This window comes from Lissotriton vulgaris, chromosome 5, assembly GCF_964263255.1.
Source record: "Lissotriton vulgaris chromosome 5, aLisVul1.2, whole genome shotgun sequence".
Classification (NCBI taxonomy): Eukaryota; Metazoa; Chordata; class Amphibia; order Caudata; family Salamandridae; genus Lissotriton; species Lissotriton vulgaris.
In genome coordinates, this window is record NC_141693.1 from 1,565,034,290 (window position 1) to 1,565,050,884 (window position 16,595).

A 16,595-nucleotide genomic window follows, 5' to 3' on the forward strand; every position below is an offset into this window, starting at 1 on the left:
GTTTCTTATAATGTTTATAGATCATTGTAATGTTTATATTATTGGTTGAAAAAAGGTGCCTCCACAATTCGAGCCAGCCAGGAGCCGAACCTGGAATCTTCTGCTCCGTAGGCAGACGCGTTATCCATTGCGCCACTGGCCCGCTGTGTATAAAGTCTTCAGAGAACAGGTAATAGCCAAATCACAGGTGAGGTGCTACAAGTTGGTGCTGTGACAGACAGTAAGGATATAGCGGCGCACTCTACAATAGAAAACACACAGTTCTAGGAGCTAAGTACAATATCAACTCATTTCAAGTCGAAGCTCTGAAGCCAGCCTACAGGTTTGTGGAGCTTCAGAGCCCTGCACACTTTACTGCTTTGCAGAGATGAATGCTGCCTTCGAGGGGAAAGGCTTCTTGGCTTTGCCTCCTCTAACTGCAGAAATGCGGCTGGAGCCTGACATCTTACAATTCCTTCCGTTATATATAACAATATATAACATTTTGCAGACAGTACTACATTACAACTACGAACAAACTACTATATGCTATAAACAAACAAAATCAGTTCTACAGTCTTTCAGATAAGGTGGCCTGCCAGGAAGCATCCTGTTGGCCTTGCGCCTGTGGTCACACAATGAAGGGAGCAGGCGCTGTAAGTATTGGTTGGGTACTTCCTTTGGTAATGATTAGGCCACTGACGCCAGAAGCCTCAGCACACACTGATATGTACGCACGTGGGCTACTTTCGTGCTTGACCGGTGTTCCGAGGAGTGCTGTACCCCCATCGAGCTTTGTACCCCCTGTGGTGCCGTATCACCGGGGGTAGGAATACCTAGGCCGCAGAGTGGGGCCTAATCTACACTGTTTCTAGGTGTAGATTTTAGCATTGGATGGAGAGAGAGGTGGGCGAGGGGATAGACGTTCATATTGGATGCTGTCCATGACGTTCACGGGTGCCCCAGTGTCGATCAGAGCATGTACCGGGGATCCTGCGATTGGTACGTCGCACATTGGTGGCGGCAGACTCCGCGCACCATCTCTGCCAATGAAGGACACGAAGTACACCTCATCATCATCGTCTTCCAAACTAAACACCGCGAGGAAGCATCACTGCAAGGACCAGGGTCTTCAAGCGACAGCTGATGCACACTGCCAGAGGCCAGGGGCCGGCAGGGTGCGCAGTGAGGCTGGGGGTGAGGAGCCGGAAGACAGACAGGGCCCCTGTAGCCACGTGGTGGGCCTCTCCAGCGTCAGGGCACTACTCGCTTCTCCCCCTCCAGGGCGCTCGCCGAGGCATCACACAGCGGGGGGGGGGGGGCGGCGTAAAGCGTGTCCCCGGGCCCAAAGGACAGGCTCCTTGTGTTTGAGTGTCCTCCATATATTGCTGTATTATACCTTTATGTTTACTTTATATGCTTTTGTAACCTGCACACGTGTCACTTTTTCCTCCTGTAATGCACCGTTTGTTACCTCTTGTATTTTGTTACCTCACGATTGCCACTTTTGCCGCATGCAATGTAACGTTTGCTTTTGTAATTTGTTCACTTGTAATGTTCTCATGTATCAGTTCTGTTCCTATTGTGAAGTATTGTGAAGCGCTCTGATACCTTCGGGTAAAGTCTGCGCTATATAAAAACGCATACATAAAATAAAATAAAATAAAAGCACACGATGTATTGCATCAAGGAGCAGCCTTCGGGCATGCGTTGACACACAGCTTCAAGAAAAAAAAGAAAAGCACACACTTCTCCCTCCCCCCTCCCCACCCCACTAAACCTCCTCCCCCTCCCTGATCACCCAGTGTTCCTAAGAGAAGGTTAGAATTTGTTCAACTATAATAGTGCGCTATATGTGTATGTCACAAAAATTAAATTTCCCATAAAAAATAAGTTCTTTGTCAAGACCACTGTAACCTTTCTTTTCTTTATAATTAAAACAGAGCATCCGGGAATGCATCTTTTGTTTTATGCTATTAAATAAAAAAAAGATATTTGTGTCCATTTCCCCTATATATGTTTTAATTAAAATGCCGCTATTTTGGCAAAGTACAGTAGAGTAACTTTTTAACACACGTCTAGTTTCATGTTGTCATTAATAATTGCACTTCTTAACAAAGGGAAGAAATGAGCACTTTGGTGCGTCGAGTCGAGCCAGCCAGGAGTCGAACCTGGAATCTTCTGCTCCGTAGGCAGACGCGTTATCCATTGCGCCACTGGCCCACCGCTATCTCTACACGACGGGGCAGAGTACTAGACCAGTGCACATGCGCTCTGGGATATGGTCGGTAGTGTGCACGCTAGACAGGTTGAATAAGCTGGGAAAATGATAGCTCTTTCACATTAAGTAGTGAAGAGTCAAATACTCAGGTCTATGAAGGGATCACTTAAGGAACTCACCGAATGTACAGGCAATAAAAGTCACAACAACTTTAACATCCACTGCTCTCTTGGGCAAAGAGTAGTGACGTCACTTTGTATATTTTGTTCCCTGATCTGATTGGATCAAAGTCTTTTCGATTTGGTCAGAACTCGCGATTTAACTAGTTCTTTTCCACTGCAGTGCGAGTGCAGAGGGCGGTGTGGCGGGAAATACAACTGTTTGCACACATTATACATCGCAACTGGAAAGAACCACTGTTCCGCAGACACAATACATTTGTTATTTATTTTTCTAGAACCGTGGCCAATGGCCATGCACTAGTATCACAGATGCCACGTTATTTTGACCAGTTTAAATGGAAAAAGTCACTAGCAGCTGCATCCGTGACAGCCATTATGAAGGTCCACGCCTTCGAGACCACGCTTGTAAAGGGGCTTTTTAAAAAACATTTCACTAGCATTTATTGTTCGATGAAAATATTGGGCCCTTTGGCAAATCGACAGTTATCTGTTTTACAGTTAAAACAGACCTATCGAGAAACTCTGATGGCCCACTTTAAAAACTAAATATTGGCGTTAAATTCCTAGTATGTAACTTAATCAAATGCGTAGCTGTTTATGTAACGAAATTTACAGGTCAGTTTATTATAAAACCAGACAGGACGGAACTTCATGGTCTAACAGGCATGATGTAGTTTCTTATAATGTTTATAGATCATTGTAATGTTTATATTATTGGTTGAAAAAAGGTGCCTCCACAATTCGAGCCAGCCAGGAGTCGAACCTGGAATCTTCTGCTCCGTAGGCAGACGCGTTATCCATTGCGCCACTGGCCCGCTGTGTATGAAGTCTTCAAAGAACAGGCAATAGCCAAATCACAGGTGAGGTGCTACAAGTTGGTGCTGTGACAGACAGTAAGGATATAGCGGCGCACTCTACAATAGAAAACACACAGTTCTAGGAGCTAAGTACAATATCAACTCATTTCAAGTCGAAGCTCTGAAGCCAGCCTACAGGTTTGTGGAGCTTCAGAGCCCTGCACACTTTTCTTCTTTGCAGAGATGAATGCTGCCTTCGAGGGGAAAGGCTTCTTGGCTTTGCCTCCTCTAACTGCAGAAATGCGGCTGGAGCCTGACATCTTACAATTCCTTCCGTTATATATAACAATTTATAACATTTTGCAGACAGTACTACATGACAACTACGAACAAACTACTATATGCTATAAACAAACAAAATCAGTTCTACAGTCTTTCAGATAAGGTGGCCTGCCAGGAAGCATCCTGTTGGCCTTGCGCCTGTGGTCACACAATGAAGGGAGCAGGCGCTGTAAGTATTGGTTGGGTACTTCCTTTGGTAATGACTAGGCCACTGACGCCAGAAGCCTCAGCACACACTGATATGTACGCACGTGGGCTACTTTCGTGCTTGACCGGTGTTCCGAGGAGTGCTGTACCCCCATCGAGCTTTGTACCCTCTGTGGTGCCGTATCACCGGGGGTAGGAATACCTAGGCCGCAGAGTGGGGCCTAATCTACACTGTTTCTAGGTGTAGATTTTAGCGTTGGATGGAGAGAGAGGTGGGCGAGGGGATAGACGTTCATATTGGATGCTGTCCATGACGTTCACGGATGCCCCAGTGTTGATCATAGCATGTACCGGGGATCCTGCGATCGGTACGTCGCACATTGGTGGCGGCAGACTCTGCGCACCATCTCTGCCAATGAAGGACACGAAGTACACCTCATCATCATCGTCTTCCAAACTAAACACCGCGCGGGAAGCATCACTGCAAGGACCAGGGTCTTCAAGCGACAGCTGATGCACACTGCCAGAGGCCAGGGGCCGGCAGGGTGCGCAGTGAGGCTGGGGGTGAGGAGCCGGAAGACAGACAGGGCCCCTGTAGCCACGTGGTGGGCCTCTCCAGCGTCAGGGCACTACTCGCTTCTCCCCCTCCAGGGCGCTCGCCGAGGCATCACACAACGGGGGGGGGCGGCGGAAAGCGTGTCCCCGGGCCCAAAGGACAGGCTCCTTGTGTTTGAGTGTCCTCCATATATTGCAGTATTATACCTTTATGTTTACTTTATATGCTTTTGTAACCTGCACACGTGTCACTTTTTCCTCCTGTAATGCACCGTTTGTTACCTCTTGTATTTTGTTAGCTCACGATTGCCACTTTTGCCGCATGCAATGTAACGTTTGCTTTTGTAATTTGTTCACTTGTAATGTTCTCATGTATCAGTTCTGTTCCTATTGTGAAGTATTGTGAAGCGCTCTGATACCTTCGGGTAAAGTCTGCGCTATATAAAAACGCATACATAAAATAAAATAAAATAAAAGGACACGATGTATTGCATCAAGGAGCAGCCTTCGGGCATGCGTTGACACACAGCTTCAAGAAAAAAAAGAAAAGCACACACTTCTCCCTCCCCCCTCCCCACCCCACTCCACCTCCCCCCCCCCTCCCTGATCACCCAGTGTTCCTAAGAGAAGGTTAGAATGTGTTCAACTATAATAGTGCGCTACATGTGTATGTCACAAAAATTAAATTTCCCATAAAAAATAAGTTCTTTGTCAAGACCACTGTAACCTTTCTTTTCTTTATAATTAAAACAGAGCATCCGGCATCCGGGAATGCATCTTTTGTTTTATGCTATTAAATAAAAAAAAAGAAATTTGTGTAAAATGCCGCCATTTTGGCAAAGTACAGTAGAGTAACTTTTTAACACACGTCTAGTTTCATGTTGTCATTAATAATTGCACTTCTTAACAAAGGGATGAAATGAGCACTTTGTGCGTGGAGTCGAGCCAGCCAGGAGTCGAACCTGGAATCTTCTGCTCCCTAGGCAGACGCGTTATCCATTGCGCCACTGGCCCACTGCTATCTCTACACGACGGGGCAGAGTACTAGACCAGTGCATATGCGCTCTGGGATATGGTCGGTAGTGTGCACGCTAGACAGGTTGAATAAGCTGGGAAAATTATAGCTCTTTCACATTAAGTAGTGAAGAGTCAAATACTGAGGTCTATGAAGGGATCACTTAAGGAACTCACCGAATGTACAGGCAATAAAAGTCACAACAACTTTAACAGCCACTGCTCTCTTGGGCAAAGAGTAGTGATGTCACTTTGTATATTTTGTTCCCTGCTCTGATTGGATCAAAGTCTTTTCGATTTGGTCAGAACTCGCGATTTAACTAGTTCTTTTCCACTGCGGTGCAAGTGCAGAGGGCGGTGTGGCGGGAAATACAACTGTTTGCGCACATTATACATCGCAACTGGAAAGAACCACTGTTCCGCAGACACAATACATTTGTTATTTATTTTTCTAGAACCGTGGCCAATGGCCATGCACTAGTATCACAGATGCCACGTTATTTTGACCAGTTTAAATGGAAAAAGTCACTAGCAGCTGCATCCGTGACAGCCATTATGAAGGTCCACGCCTTCGAGACCACGCTTGTAAAGGTGCTTTTTAAAAAACATTTCACTAGCATTTATTGTTCGATGAAAATATTGGGCCCTTTGGCAAATCGACAGTTATCTGTTTTACAGTTAAAACAGACCTATCGAGAAACTCTGATGGCCCACTTTAAAAACTAAATATTGGCGTTAAATTCCTAGTATGTAACTTAATCAAATGCGTAGGTGTTTATGTAACGAAATTTACAGGTCAGTTTATTATAAAACCAGACAGGACGGAACTTCATGGTCTAACAGGCATGATGTAGTTTCTTATAATGTTTATAGATCATTGTAATGTTTATATTATTGGTTGAAAAAAGGTGCCTCCACAATTCGAGCCAGCCAGGAGTCGAACCTGGAATCTTCTGCTCCGTAGGCAGACGCGTTATCCATTGCGCCACTGGCCCGCTGTGTATGAAGTCTTCAAAGAACAGGCAATAGCCAAATCACAGGTGAGGTGCTACAAGTTGGTGCTGTGACAGACAGTAAGGATATAGCGGCGCACTCTACAATAGAAAACACACAGTTCTAGGAGCTAAGTACAATATCAACTCATTTCAAGTCGAAGCTCTGAAGCCAGCCTACAGGTTTGTGGAGCTTCAGAGCCCTGCTCACTTTACTGCTTTGCAGAGATGAATGCTGCCTTCGAGGGGAAAGGCTTCTTGGCTTTGCCTCCTCTAACTGCAGAAATGCGGCTAGAGCCTGACATCTTACAATTCCTTCCGTTATATATAACAATATATAACATTTTGCAGACAGTACTACATGACAACTACAAACAAACTACTATATGCTATAAACAAACAAAATCAGTTCTACAGTCTTTCAGATAAGGTGGCCTGCCAGGAAGCATCCTGTTGGCCTTGCGCCTGTGGTCACACAATGAAGGGAGCAGGCGCTGTAAGTATTGGTTGGGTACTTCCTTTGGTAATGACTAGGCCACTGACGCCAGAAGCCTCAGCACACACTGATATGTACGCACGTGGGCTACTTTCGTGCTTGACCGGTGTTCCGAGGAGTGCTGTACCCCCATCGAGCTTTGTACCCTCTGTGGTGCCGTATCACCGGGGGTAGGAATACCTAGGCCGCAGAGTGGGGCCTAATCTACACTGTTTCTAGGTGTAGATTTTAGCGTTGGATGGAGAGAGAGGTGGGCGAGGGGATAGACGTTCATATTGGATGCTGTCCATGACGTTCACGGATGCCCCAGTGTTGATCATAGCATGTACCGGGGATCCTGCGATCGGTACGTCGCACATTGGTGGCGGCAGACTCTGCGCACCATCTCTGCCAATGAAGGACACGAAGTACACCTCATCATCATCGTCTTCCAAACTAAACACCGCGCGGGAAGCATCACTGCAAGGACCAGGGTCTTCAAGCGACAGCTGATGCACACTGCCAGAGGCCAGGGGCCGGCAGGGTGCGCAGTGAGGCTGGGGGTGAGGAGCCGGAAGACAGACAGGGCCCCTGTAGCCACGTGGTGGGCCTCTCCAGCGTCAGGGCACTACTCGCTTCTCCCCCTCCAGGGCGCTCGCCGAGGCATCACACAACGGGGGGGGGCGGCGGAAAGCGTGTCCCCGGGCCCAAAGGACAGGCTCCTTGTGTTTGAGTGTCCTCCATATATTGCAGTATTATACCTTTATGTTTACTTTATATGCTTTTGTAACCTGCACACGTGTCACTTTTTCCTCCTGTAATGCACCGTTTGTTACCTCTTGTATTTTGTTAGCTCACGATTGCCACTTTTGCCGCATGCAATGTAACGTTTGCTTTTGTAATTTGTTCACTTGTAATGTTCTCATGTATCAGTTCTGTTCCTATTGTGAAGTATTGTGAAGCGCTCTGATACCTTCGGGTAAAGTCTGCGCTATATAAAAACGCATACATAAAATAAAATAAAATAAAAGGACACGATGTATTGCATCAAGGAGCAGCCTTCGGGCATGCGTTGACACACAGCTTCAAGAAAAAAAAGAAAAGCACACACTTCTCCCTCCCCCCTCCCCACCCCACTCCACCTCCCCCCCCCCCCCCCTGATCACCCAGTGTTCCTAAGAGAAGGTTAGAATTTGTTCAACTATAATAGTGCGCTACATGTGTATGTCACAAAAATTAAATTTCCCATAAAAAATAAGTTCTTTGTCAAGACCACTGTAACCTTTCTTTTCTTTATAATTAAAACAGAGCATCCGGCATCCGGGAATGCATCTTTTGTTTTATGCTATTAAATAAAAAAAAAGATATTTGTGTCCATTTCCCCTATATATGTTTTAATTAAAATGCCGCCATTTTGGCAAAGTACAGTAGAGTAACTTTTTAACACACGTCTAGTTTCATGTTGTCATTAATAATTGCACTTCTTAACAAAGGGCTGAAATGAGCACTTTGTGCGTGGAGTCGAGCCAGCCAGGAGTCGAACCTGGAATCTTCTGCTCCCTAGGCAGACGCGTTATCCATTGCGCCACTGGCCCACTGCTATCTCTACACGACGGGGCAGAGTACTAGACCAGTGCATATGCGCTCTGGGATATGGTCGGTAGTGTGCACGCTAGACAGGTTGAATAAGCTGGGAAAATTATAGCTCTTTCACATTAAGTAGTGAAGAGTCAAATACTGAGGTCTATGAAGGGATCACTTAAGGAACTCACCGAATGTACAGGCAATAAAAGTCACAACAACTTTAACAGCCACTGCTCTCTTGGGCAAAGAGTAGTGATGTCACTTTGTATATTTTGTTCCCTGCTCTGATTGGATCAAAGTCTTTTCGATTTGGTCAGAACTCGCGATTTAACTAGTTCTTTTCCACTGCAGTGCGAGTGCAGAGGGCGGTGTGGCGGGAAATACAACTGTTTGCGCACATTATACATCGCAACTGGAAAGAACCACTGTTCCGCAGACACAATACATTTGTTATTTATTTTTCTAGAACCGTGGCCAATGGCCATGCACTAGTATCACAGATGCCACGTTATTTTGACCAATTTAAATGGAAAAAGTCACTAGCAGCTGCATCCGTGACAGCCATTATGAAGGTCCACGCCTTCGAGACCACGCTTGTAAAGGTGCTTTTTAAAAAACATTTCACTAGCATTTATTGTTCGATGAAAATATTGGGCCCTTTGGCAAATCGACAGTTATCTGTTTTACAGTTAAAACAGACCTATCGAGAAACTCTGATGGCCCACTTTAAAAACTAAATATTGGCGTTAAATTCCTAGTATGTAACTTAATCAAATGCGTAGCTGTTTATGTAACGAAATTTACAGGTCAGTTTATTATAAAACCAGACAGGACGGATCTTCATGGTCTAACAGGCATGATGTAGTTTCTTATAATGTTTATAGATCATTGTAATGTTTATATTATTGGTTGAAAAAAGGTACCTCCACAATTCGAGCCAGCCAGGAGTCGAACCTGGAATCTTCTGCTCCGTAGGCAGACGCGTTATCCATTGCGCCACTGGCCCGCTGTGTACGAAGTCTTCAGAGAACAGGTAATAGCCAAATCACAGGTGAGGTGCTACAAGTTGGTGCTGTGACAGACAGTAAGGATATAGCGGCGCACTCTACAATAGAAAACACACAGTTCTAGGAGCTAAGTACAATATCAACTCATTTCAAGTCGAAGCTCTGAAGCCAGCCTACAGGTTTGTGGAGCTTCAGAGCCCTGCTCACTTTTCTTCTTTGCAGAGATGAATGCTGCCTTCGAGGGGAAAGGCTTCTTGGCTTTGCCTCCTCTAACTGCAGAAATGCGGCTGGAGCCTGACATCTTACAATTCCTTCCGTTATATATAACAATTTATAACATTTTGCAGACAGTACTACATGACAACTACGAACAAACTACTATATGCTATAAACAAACAAAATCAGTTCTACAGTCTTTCAGATAAGGTGGCCTGCCAGGAAGCATCCTGTTGGCCTTGCGCCTGTGGTCACACAATGAAGGGAGCAGGCGCTGTAAGTATTGGTTGGGTACTTCCTTTGGTAATGACTAGGCCACTGACGCCAGAAGCCTCAGCACACACTGATATGTACGCACGTGGGCTACTTTTGTGCTTGACCGGTGTTCCGAGGAGTGCTGTACCCCCATCGAGCTTTGTACCCTCTGTGGTGCCGTATCACCGGGGGTAGGAATACCTAGGCCGCAGAGTGGGGCCTAATCTACACTGTTTCTAGGTGTAGATTTTAGCGTTGGATGGAGAGAGAGGTGGGCGAGGGGATAGACGTTCATATTGGATGCTGTCCATGACGTTCACGGATGCCCCAGTGTTGATCATAGCATGTACCGGGGATCCTGCGATCGGTACGTCGCACATTGGTGGCGGCAGACTCTGCGCACCATCTCTGCCAATGAAGGACACGAAGTACACCTCATCATCATCGTCTTCCAAACTAAACACCGCGCGGGAAGCATCACTGCAAGGACCAGGGTCTTCAAGCGACAGCTGATGCACACTGCCAGAGGCCAGGGGCCGGCAGGGTGCGCAGTGAGGCTGGGGGTGAGGAGCCGGAAGACAGACAGGGCCCCTGTAGCCACGTGGTGGGCCTCTCCAGCGTCAGGGCACTACTCGCTTCTCCCCCTCCAGGGCGCTCGCCGAGGCATCACACAACGGGGGGGGGGGGGCGGCGGAAAGCGTGTCCCCGGGCCCAAAGGACAGGCTCCTTGTGTTTGAGTGTCCTCCATATATTGCAGTATTATACCTTTATGTTTACTTTATATGCTTTTGTAACCTGCACACGTGTCACTTTTTCCTCCTGTAATGCACCGTTTGTTACCTCTTGTATTTTGTTAGCTCACGATTGCCACTTTTGCCGCATGCAATGTAACGTTTGCTTTTGTAATTTGTTCACTTGTAATGTTCTCATGTATCAGTTCTGTTCCTATTGTGAAGTATTGTGAAGCGCTCTGATACCTTCGGGTAAAGTCTGCGCTATATAAAAACGCATACATAAAATAAAATAAAATAAAAGCACACGATGTATTGCATCAAGGAGCAGCCTTCGGGCATGCGTTGACACACAGCTTCAAGAAAAAAAAGAAAAGCACACACTTCTCCCTCCCCCCTCCCCACCCCACTCCACCTCCCCCCCCCCCTCCCTGATCACCCAGTGTTCCTAAGAGAAGGTTAGAATGTGTTCAACTATAATAGTGCGCTATATGTGTATGTCACAAAAATTAAATTTCCCATAAAAAATAAGTTCTTTGTCAAGACCACTGTAACCTTTCTTTTCTTTATAATTAAAACAGAGCATCCGGGAATGCATCTTTTGTTTTATGCTATTAAATAAAAAAAAAGATATTTGTGTCCATTTCCCCTATATATGTTTTAATTAAAATGCCGCCATTTTTAACACACGTCTAGTTTCATGTTGTCATTAATAATTGCACTTCTTAACAAAGGGATGAAATGAGCACTTTGCAGAGTCGAGTCGAGCCAGCCAGGAGTCGAACCTGGAATCTTCTGCTCCGTAGGCAGACGCGTTATCCATTGCGGCACTGGCCCACTGCTATCTGCACACGACGGGGCAGAGTACTAGACCAGTGCATATGCGCTCGGGGATATGGTCGGTAGTGTGCACGCTAGACAGGTTGAATAAGCTGGGAAAATTATAGCTCTTTCACATTAAGTAGTGAAGAGTCAAATACTGAGGTCTATGAAGGGATCACTTAAGGAACTCACCGAATGTACAGGCAATAAAAGTCACAACAACTTTAACAGCCACTGCTCTCTTGGGCAAAGAGTAGTGATGTCACTTTGTATATTTTGTTCCCTGCTCTGATTGGATCAAAGTCTTTTCGATTTGGTCAGAACTCGCGATTTAACTAGTTCTTTTCCACTGCAGTGCAAGTGCAGAGGGCGGTGTGGCGGGAAATACAACTGTTTGCGCACATTATACATCGCAACTGGAAAGAACCACTGTTCCGCAGACACAATACATTTGTTATTTATTTTTCTAGAACCGTGGCCAATGGCCATGCACTAGTATCACAGATGCCACGTTATTTTGACCAGTTTAAATGGAAAAAGTCACTAGCAGCTGCATCCGTGACAGCCATTATGAAGGTCCGCGCCTTCGAGACCACGCTTGTAAAGGTGCTTTTTAAAAAAATTTCACTAGCATTTATAGTTCGATGAAAATATTGGGCCCTTTGGCAAATCGACAGTTATCTGTTTTACAGTTAAAACAGACCTATCGAGAAACTCTGATGGCCCACTTTAAAAACTAAATATTGGCGTTAAATTCCTAGTATGTAACTTAATCAAATGCGTAGCTGTTTATGTAACGAAATTTACAGGTCAGTTTATTATAAAACCAGACAGGACGGAACTTCATGGTCTAACAGGCATGATGTAGTTTCTTATAATGTTTATAGATCATTGTAATGTTTATATTATTGGTTGAAAAAAGGTGCCTCCACAATTCGAGCCAGCCAGGAGTCGAACCTGGAATCTTCTGCTCCGTAGGCAGACGCGTTATCCATTGCGCCACTGGCCCGCTGTGTATAAAGTCTTCAGAGAACAGGTAATAGCCAAATCACAGGTGAGGTGCTACAAGTTGGTGCTGTGACAGACAGTAAGGATATAGCGGCGCACTCTACAATAGAAAACACACAGTTCTAGGAGCTAAGTACAATATCAACTCATTTCAAGTCGAAGCTCTGAAGCCAGCCTACAGGTTTGTGGAGCTTCAGAGCCCTGCACACTTTACTGCTTTGCAGAGATGAATGCTGCCTTCGAGGGGAAAGGCTTCTTGGCTTTGCCTCCTCTAACTGCAGAAATGCGGCTGGAGCCTGACATCTTACAATTCCTTCCGTTATATATAACAATATATAACATTTTGCAGACAGTACTACATTACAACTACGAACAAACTACTATATGCTATAAACAAACAAAATCAGTTCTACAGTCTTTCAGATAAGGTGGCCTGCCAGGAAGCATCCTGTTGGCCTTGCGCCTGTGGTCACACAATGAAGGGAGCAGGCGCTGTAAGTATTGGTTGGGTACTTCCTTTGGTAATGATTAGGCCACTGACGCCAGAAGCCTCAGCACACACTGATATGTACGCACGTGGGCTACTTTCGTGCTTGACCGGTGTTCCGAGGAGTGCTGTACCCCCATCGAGCTTTGTACCCCCTGTGGTGCTGTATCACCGGGGGTAGGAATACCTAGGCCGCAGAGTGGGGCCTAATCTACACTGTTTCTAGGTGTAGATTTTAGCATTGGATGGAGAGAGAGGTGGGCGAGGGGATAGACGTTCATATTGGATGCTGTCCATGACGTTCACGGGTGCCCCAGTGTCGATCAGAGCATGTACCGGGGATCCTGCGATTGGTACGTCGCACATTGGTGGCGGCAGACTCCGCGCACCATCTCTGCCAATGAAGGACACGAAGTACACCTCATCATCATCGTCTTCCAAACTAAACACCGCGAGGAAGCATCACTGCAAGGACCAGGGTCTTCAAGCGACAGCTGATGCACACTGCCAGAGGCCAGGGGCCGGCAGGGTGCGCAGTGAGGCTGGGGGTGAGGAGCCGGAAGACAGACAGGGCCCCTGTAGCCACGTGGTGGGCCTCTCCAGCGTCAGGGCACTACTCGCTTCTCCCCCTCCAGGGCGCTCGCCGAGGCATCACACAGCGGGGGGGGGGCGGCGTAAAGCGTGTCCCCGGGCCCAAAGGACAGGCTCCTTGTGTTTGAGTGTCCTCCATATATTGCTGTATTATACCTTTATGTTTACTTTATATGCTTTTGTAACCTGCACACGTGTCACTTTTTCCTCCTGTAATGCACCGTTTCTTACCTCTTGTATTTTGTTAGCTCACGATTGCCACTTTTGCCTCATGCAATGTAACGTTTGCTTTTGTAATTTGTTCACTTGTAATGTTCTCATGTATCAGTTCTGTTCCTAATGTGAAGTATTGTGAAGCGCTCTGATACCTTCGGGTAAAGTCTGCGCTATATAAAAACGCATACATAAAATAAAATAAAATAAAAGCACACGATGTATTGCATCAAGGAGCAGCCTTCGGGCATGCGTTGACACACAGCTTCAAGAAAAAAAAGAAAAGCACACACTTCTCCCTCCCCCCTCCCCACCCCACTCCACCTCCCCCCCCTCCCTGATCACCCAGTGTTCCTAAGAGAAGGTTAGAATTTGTTCAACTATAATAGTGCGCTATATGTGTATGTCACAAAAATTAAATTTCCCATAAAAAATAAGTTCTTTGTCAAGACCACTGTAACCTTTCTTTTATTTATAATTAAAACAGAGCATCCGGGAATGCATCTTTTGTTTTATGCTATTAAATAAAAAAAAGATATTTGTGTCCATTTCCCCTATATATGTTTTAATTAAAATGCCGCTATTTTGGCAAAGTACAGTAGAGTAACTTTTTAACACACGTCTAGTTTCATGTTGTCATTAATAATTGCACTTCTTAACCAAGGGATGAAATGAGCACTTTGTGCGTGGAGTCGAGCCAGCCAGGAGTCGAACCTGGAATCTTCTGCTCCGTAGGCAGACGCGTTATCCATTGCGCCACTGGCCCACTGCTATCTCTACACGACGGGGCAGAGTACTAGACCAGTGCATATGCGCTCTGGGATATGGTCGGTAGTGTGCACGCTAGACAGGTTGAATAAGCTGGGAAAATGATAGCTCTTTCACATTAAGTAGTGAAGAGTCAAATACTCAGGTCTATGAAGGGATCACTTAAGGAACTCACCGAATGTACAGGCAATAAAAGTCACAACAACTTTAACATCCACTGCTCTCTTGGGCAAAGAGTAGTGACGTCACTTTGTATATTTTGTTCCCTGATCTGATTGGATCAAAGTCTTTTCGATTTGGTCAGAACTCGCGATTTAACTAGTTCTTTTCCACTGCAGTGCGAGTGCAGAGGGCGGTGTGGCGGGAAATACAACTGTTTGCACACATTATACATCGCAACTGGAAAGAACCACTGTTCCGCAGACACAATACATTTGTTATTTATTTTTCTAGAACCGTGGCCAATGGCCATGCACTAGTATCACAGATGCCACGTTATTTTGACCAGTTTAAATGGAAAAAGTCACTAGCAGCTGCATCCGTGACAGCCATTATGAAGGTCCACGCCTTCGAGACCACGCTTGTAAAGGTGCTTTTTAAAAAACATTTCACTAGCATTTATTGTTCGATGAAAATATTGGGCCCTTTGGCAAATCGACAGTTATCTGTTTTACAGTTAAAACAGACCTATCGAGAAACTCTGATGGCCCACTTTAAAAACTAAATATTGGCGTTAAATTCCTAGTATGTAACTTAATCAAATGCGTAGCTGTTTATGTAACGAAATTTACAGGTCAGTTTATTATAAAACCAGACAGGACGGAACTTCATGGTCTAACAGGCATGATGTAGTTTCTTATAATGTTTATAGATCATTGTAATGTTTATATTATTGGTTGAAAAAAGGTGCCTCCACAATTCGAGCCAGCCAGGAGTCGAACCTGGAATCTTCTGCTCCGTAGGCAGACGCGTTATCCATTGCGCCACTGGCCCGCTGTGTATGAAGTCTTCAAAGAACAGGCAATAGCCAAATCACAGGTGAGGTGCTACAAGTTGGTGCTGTGACAGACAGTAAGGATATAGCGGCGCACTCTACAATAGAAAACACACAGTTCTAGGAGCTAAGTACAATATCAACTCATTTCAAGTCGAAGCTCTGAAGCCAGCCTACAGGTTTGTGGAGCTTCAGAGCCCTGCACACTTTTCTTCTTTGCAGAGATGAATGCTGCCTTCGAGGGGAAAGGCTTCTTGGCTTTGCCTCCTCTAACTGCAGAAATGCGGCTGGAGCCTGACATCTTACAATTCCTTCCGTTATATATAACAATATATAACATTTTGCAGACAGTACTACATGACAACTACGAACAAACTACTATATGCTATAAACAAACAAAATCAGTTCTACAGTCTTTCAGATAAGGTGGCCTGCCAGGAAGCATCCTGTTGGCCTTGCGCCTGTGGTCACACAATGAAGGGAGCAGGCGCTGTAAGTATTGGTTGGGTACTTCCTTTGGTAATGACTAGGCCACTGACGCCAGAAGCCTCAGCACACACTGATATGTACGCACGTGGGCTACTTTCGTGCTTGACCGGTGTTCCGAGGAGTGCTGTACCCCCATCGAGCTTTGTACCCTCTGTGGTGCCGTATCACCGGGGGTAGGAATACCTAGGCCGCAGAGTGGGGCCTAATCTACACTGTTTCTAGGTGTAGATTTTAGCGTTGGATGGAGAGAGAGGTGGGCGAGGGGATAGACGTTCATATTGGATGCTGTCCATGACGTTCACGGATGCCCCAGTGTTGATCATAGCATGTACCGGGGATCCTGCGATCGGTACGTCGCACATTGGTGGCGGCAGACTCTGCGCACCATCTCTGCCAATGAAGGACACGAAGTACACCTCATCATCATCGTCTTCCAAACTAAACACCGCGCGGGAAGCATCACTGCAAGGACCAGGGTCTTCAAGCGACAGCTGATGCACACTGCCAGAGGCCAGGGGCCGGCAGGGTGCGCAGTGAGGCTGGGGGTGAGGAGCCGGAAGACAGACAGGGCCCCTGTAGCCACGTGGTGGGCCTCTCCAGCGTCAGGGCACTACTCGCTTCTCCCCCTCCAGGGCGCTCGCCGAGGCATCACACAACGGGGGGGGGCGGCGGAAAGCGTGTCCCCGGGCCCAAAGGACAGGCTCCTTGTGTTTGAGTGTCCTCCAT

General features: G+C 46.1%; 9 non-coding genes across 9 annotated transcripts; all 9 read right to left on the minus strand.

The window, feature by feature from the left end:
• Positions 1–2,129: 2,129 nt before the first annotated feature.
• On the minus strand, positions 2,130–2,202 carry TRNAR-ACG (transfer RNA arginine (anticodon ACG)). Its single transcript has one exon. It is a non-coding gene; the product is annotated as a tRNA-Arg (tRNA).
• A 922-nt stretch (positions 2,203–3,124) lies between these two features.
• Positions 3,125–3,197, minus strand: TRNAR-ACG (transfer RNA arginine (anticodon ACG)). Its single transcript has one exon. It is a non-coding gene; the product is annotated as a tRNA-Arg (tRNA).
• Positions 3,198–5,164: 1,967 nt separating this feature from the next.
• Positions 5,165–5,237, minus strand: TRNAP-AGG (transfer RNA proline (anticodon AGG)). The gene has a single exon. It is a non-coding gene; the product is annotated as a tRNA-Pro (tRNA).
• Positions 5,238–6,159: 922 nt separating this feature from the next.
• Positions 6,160–6,232, minus strand: TRNAR-ACG (transfer RNA arginine (anticodon ACG)). The gene has a single exon. It is a non-coding gene; the product is annotated as a tRNA-Arg (tRNA).
• A 1,994-nt stretch (positions 6,233–8,226) lies between these two features.
• Positions 8,227–8,299, minus strand: TRNAP-AGG (transfer RNA proline (anticodon AGG)). Its single transcript has one exon. It is a non-coding gene; the product is annotated as a tRNA-Pro (tRNA).
• A 922-nt stretch (positions 8,300–9,221) lies between these two features.
• On the minus strand, positions 9,222–9,294 carry TRNAR-ACG (transfer RNA arginine (anticodon ACG)). The gene has a single exon. It is a non-coding gene; the product is annotated as a tRNA-Arg (tRNA).
• Positions 9,295–12,255: 2,961 nt separating this feature from the next.
• TRNAR-ACG (transfer RNA arginine (anticodon ACG)) lies at positions 12,256–12,328 on the minus strand. The gene has a single exon. It is a non-coding gene; the product is annotated as a tRNA-Arg (tRNA).
• A 1,983-nt stretch (positions 12,329–14,311) lies between these two features.
• Positions 14,312–14,384, minus strand: TRNAR-ACG (transfer RNA arginine (anticodon ACG)). The gene has a single exon. It is a non-coding gene; the product is annotated as a tRNA-Arg (tRNA).
• Positions 14,385–15,306: 922 nt separating this feature from the next.
• TRNAR-ACG (transfer RNA arginine (anticodon ACG)) lies at positions 15,307–15,379 on the minus strand. The gene has a single exon. It is a non-coding gene; the product is annotated as a tRNA-Arg (tRNA).
• Positions 15,380–16,595: the final 1,216 nt, after the last annotated feature.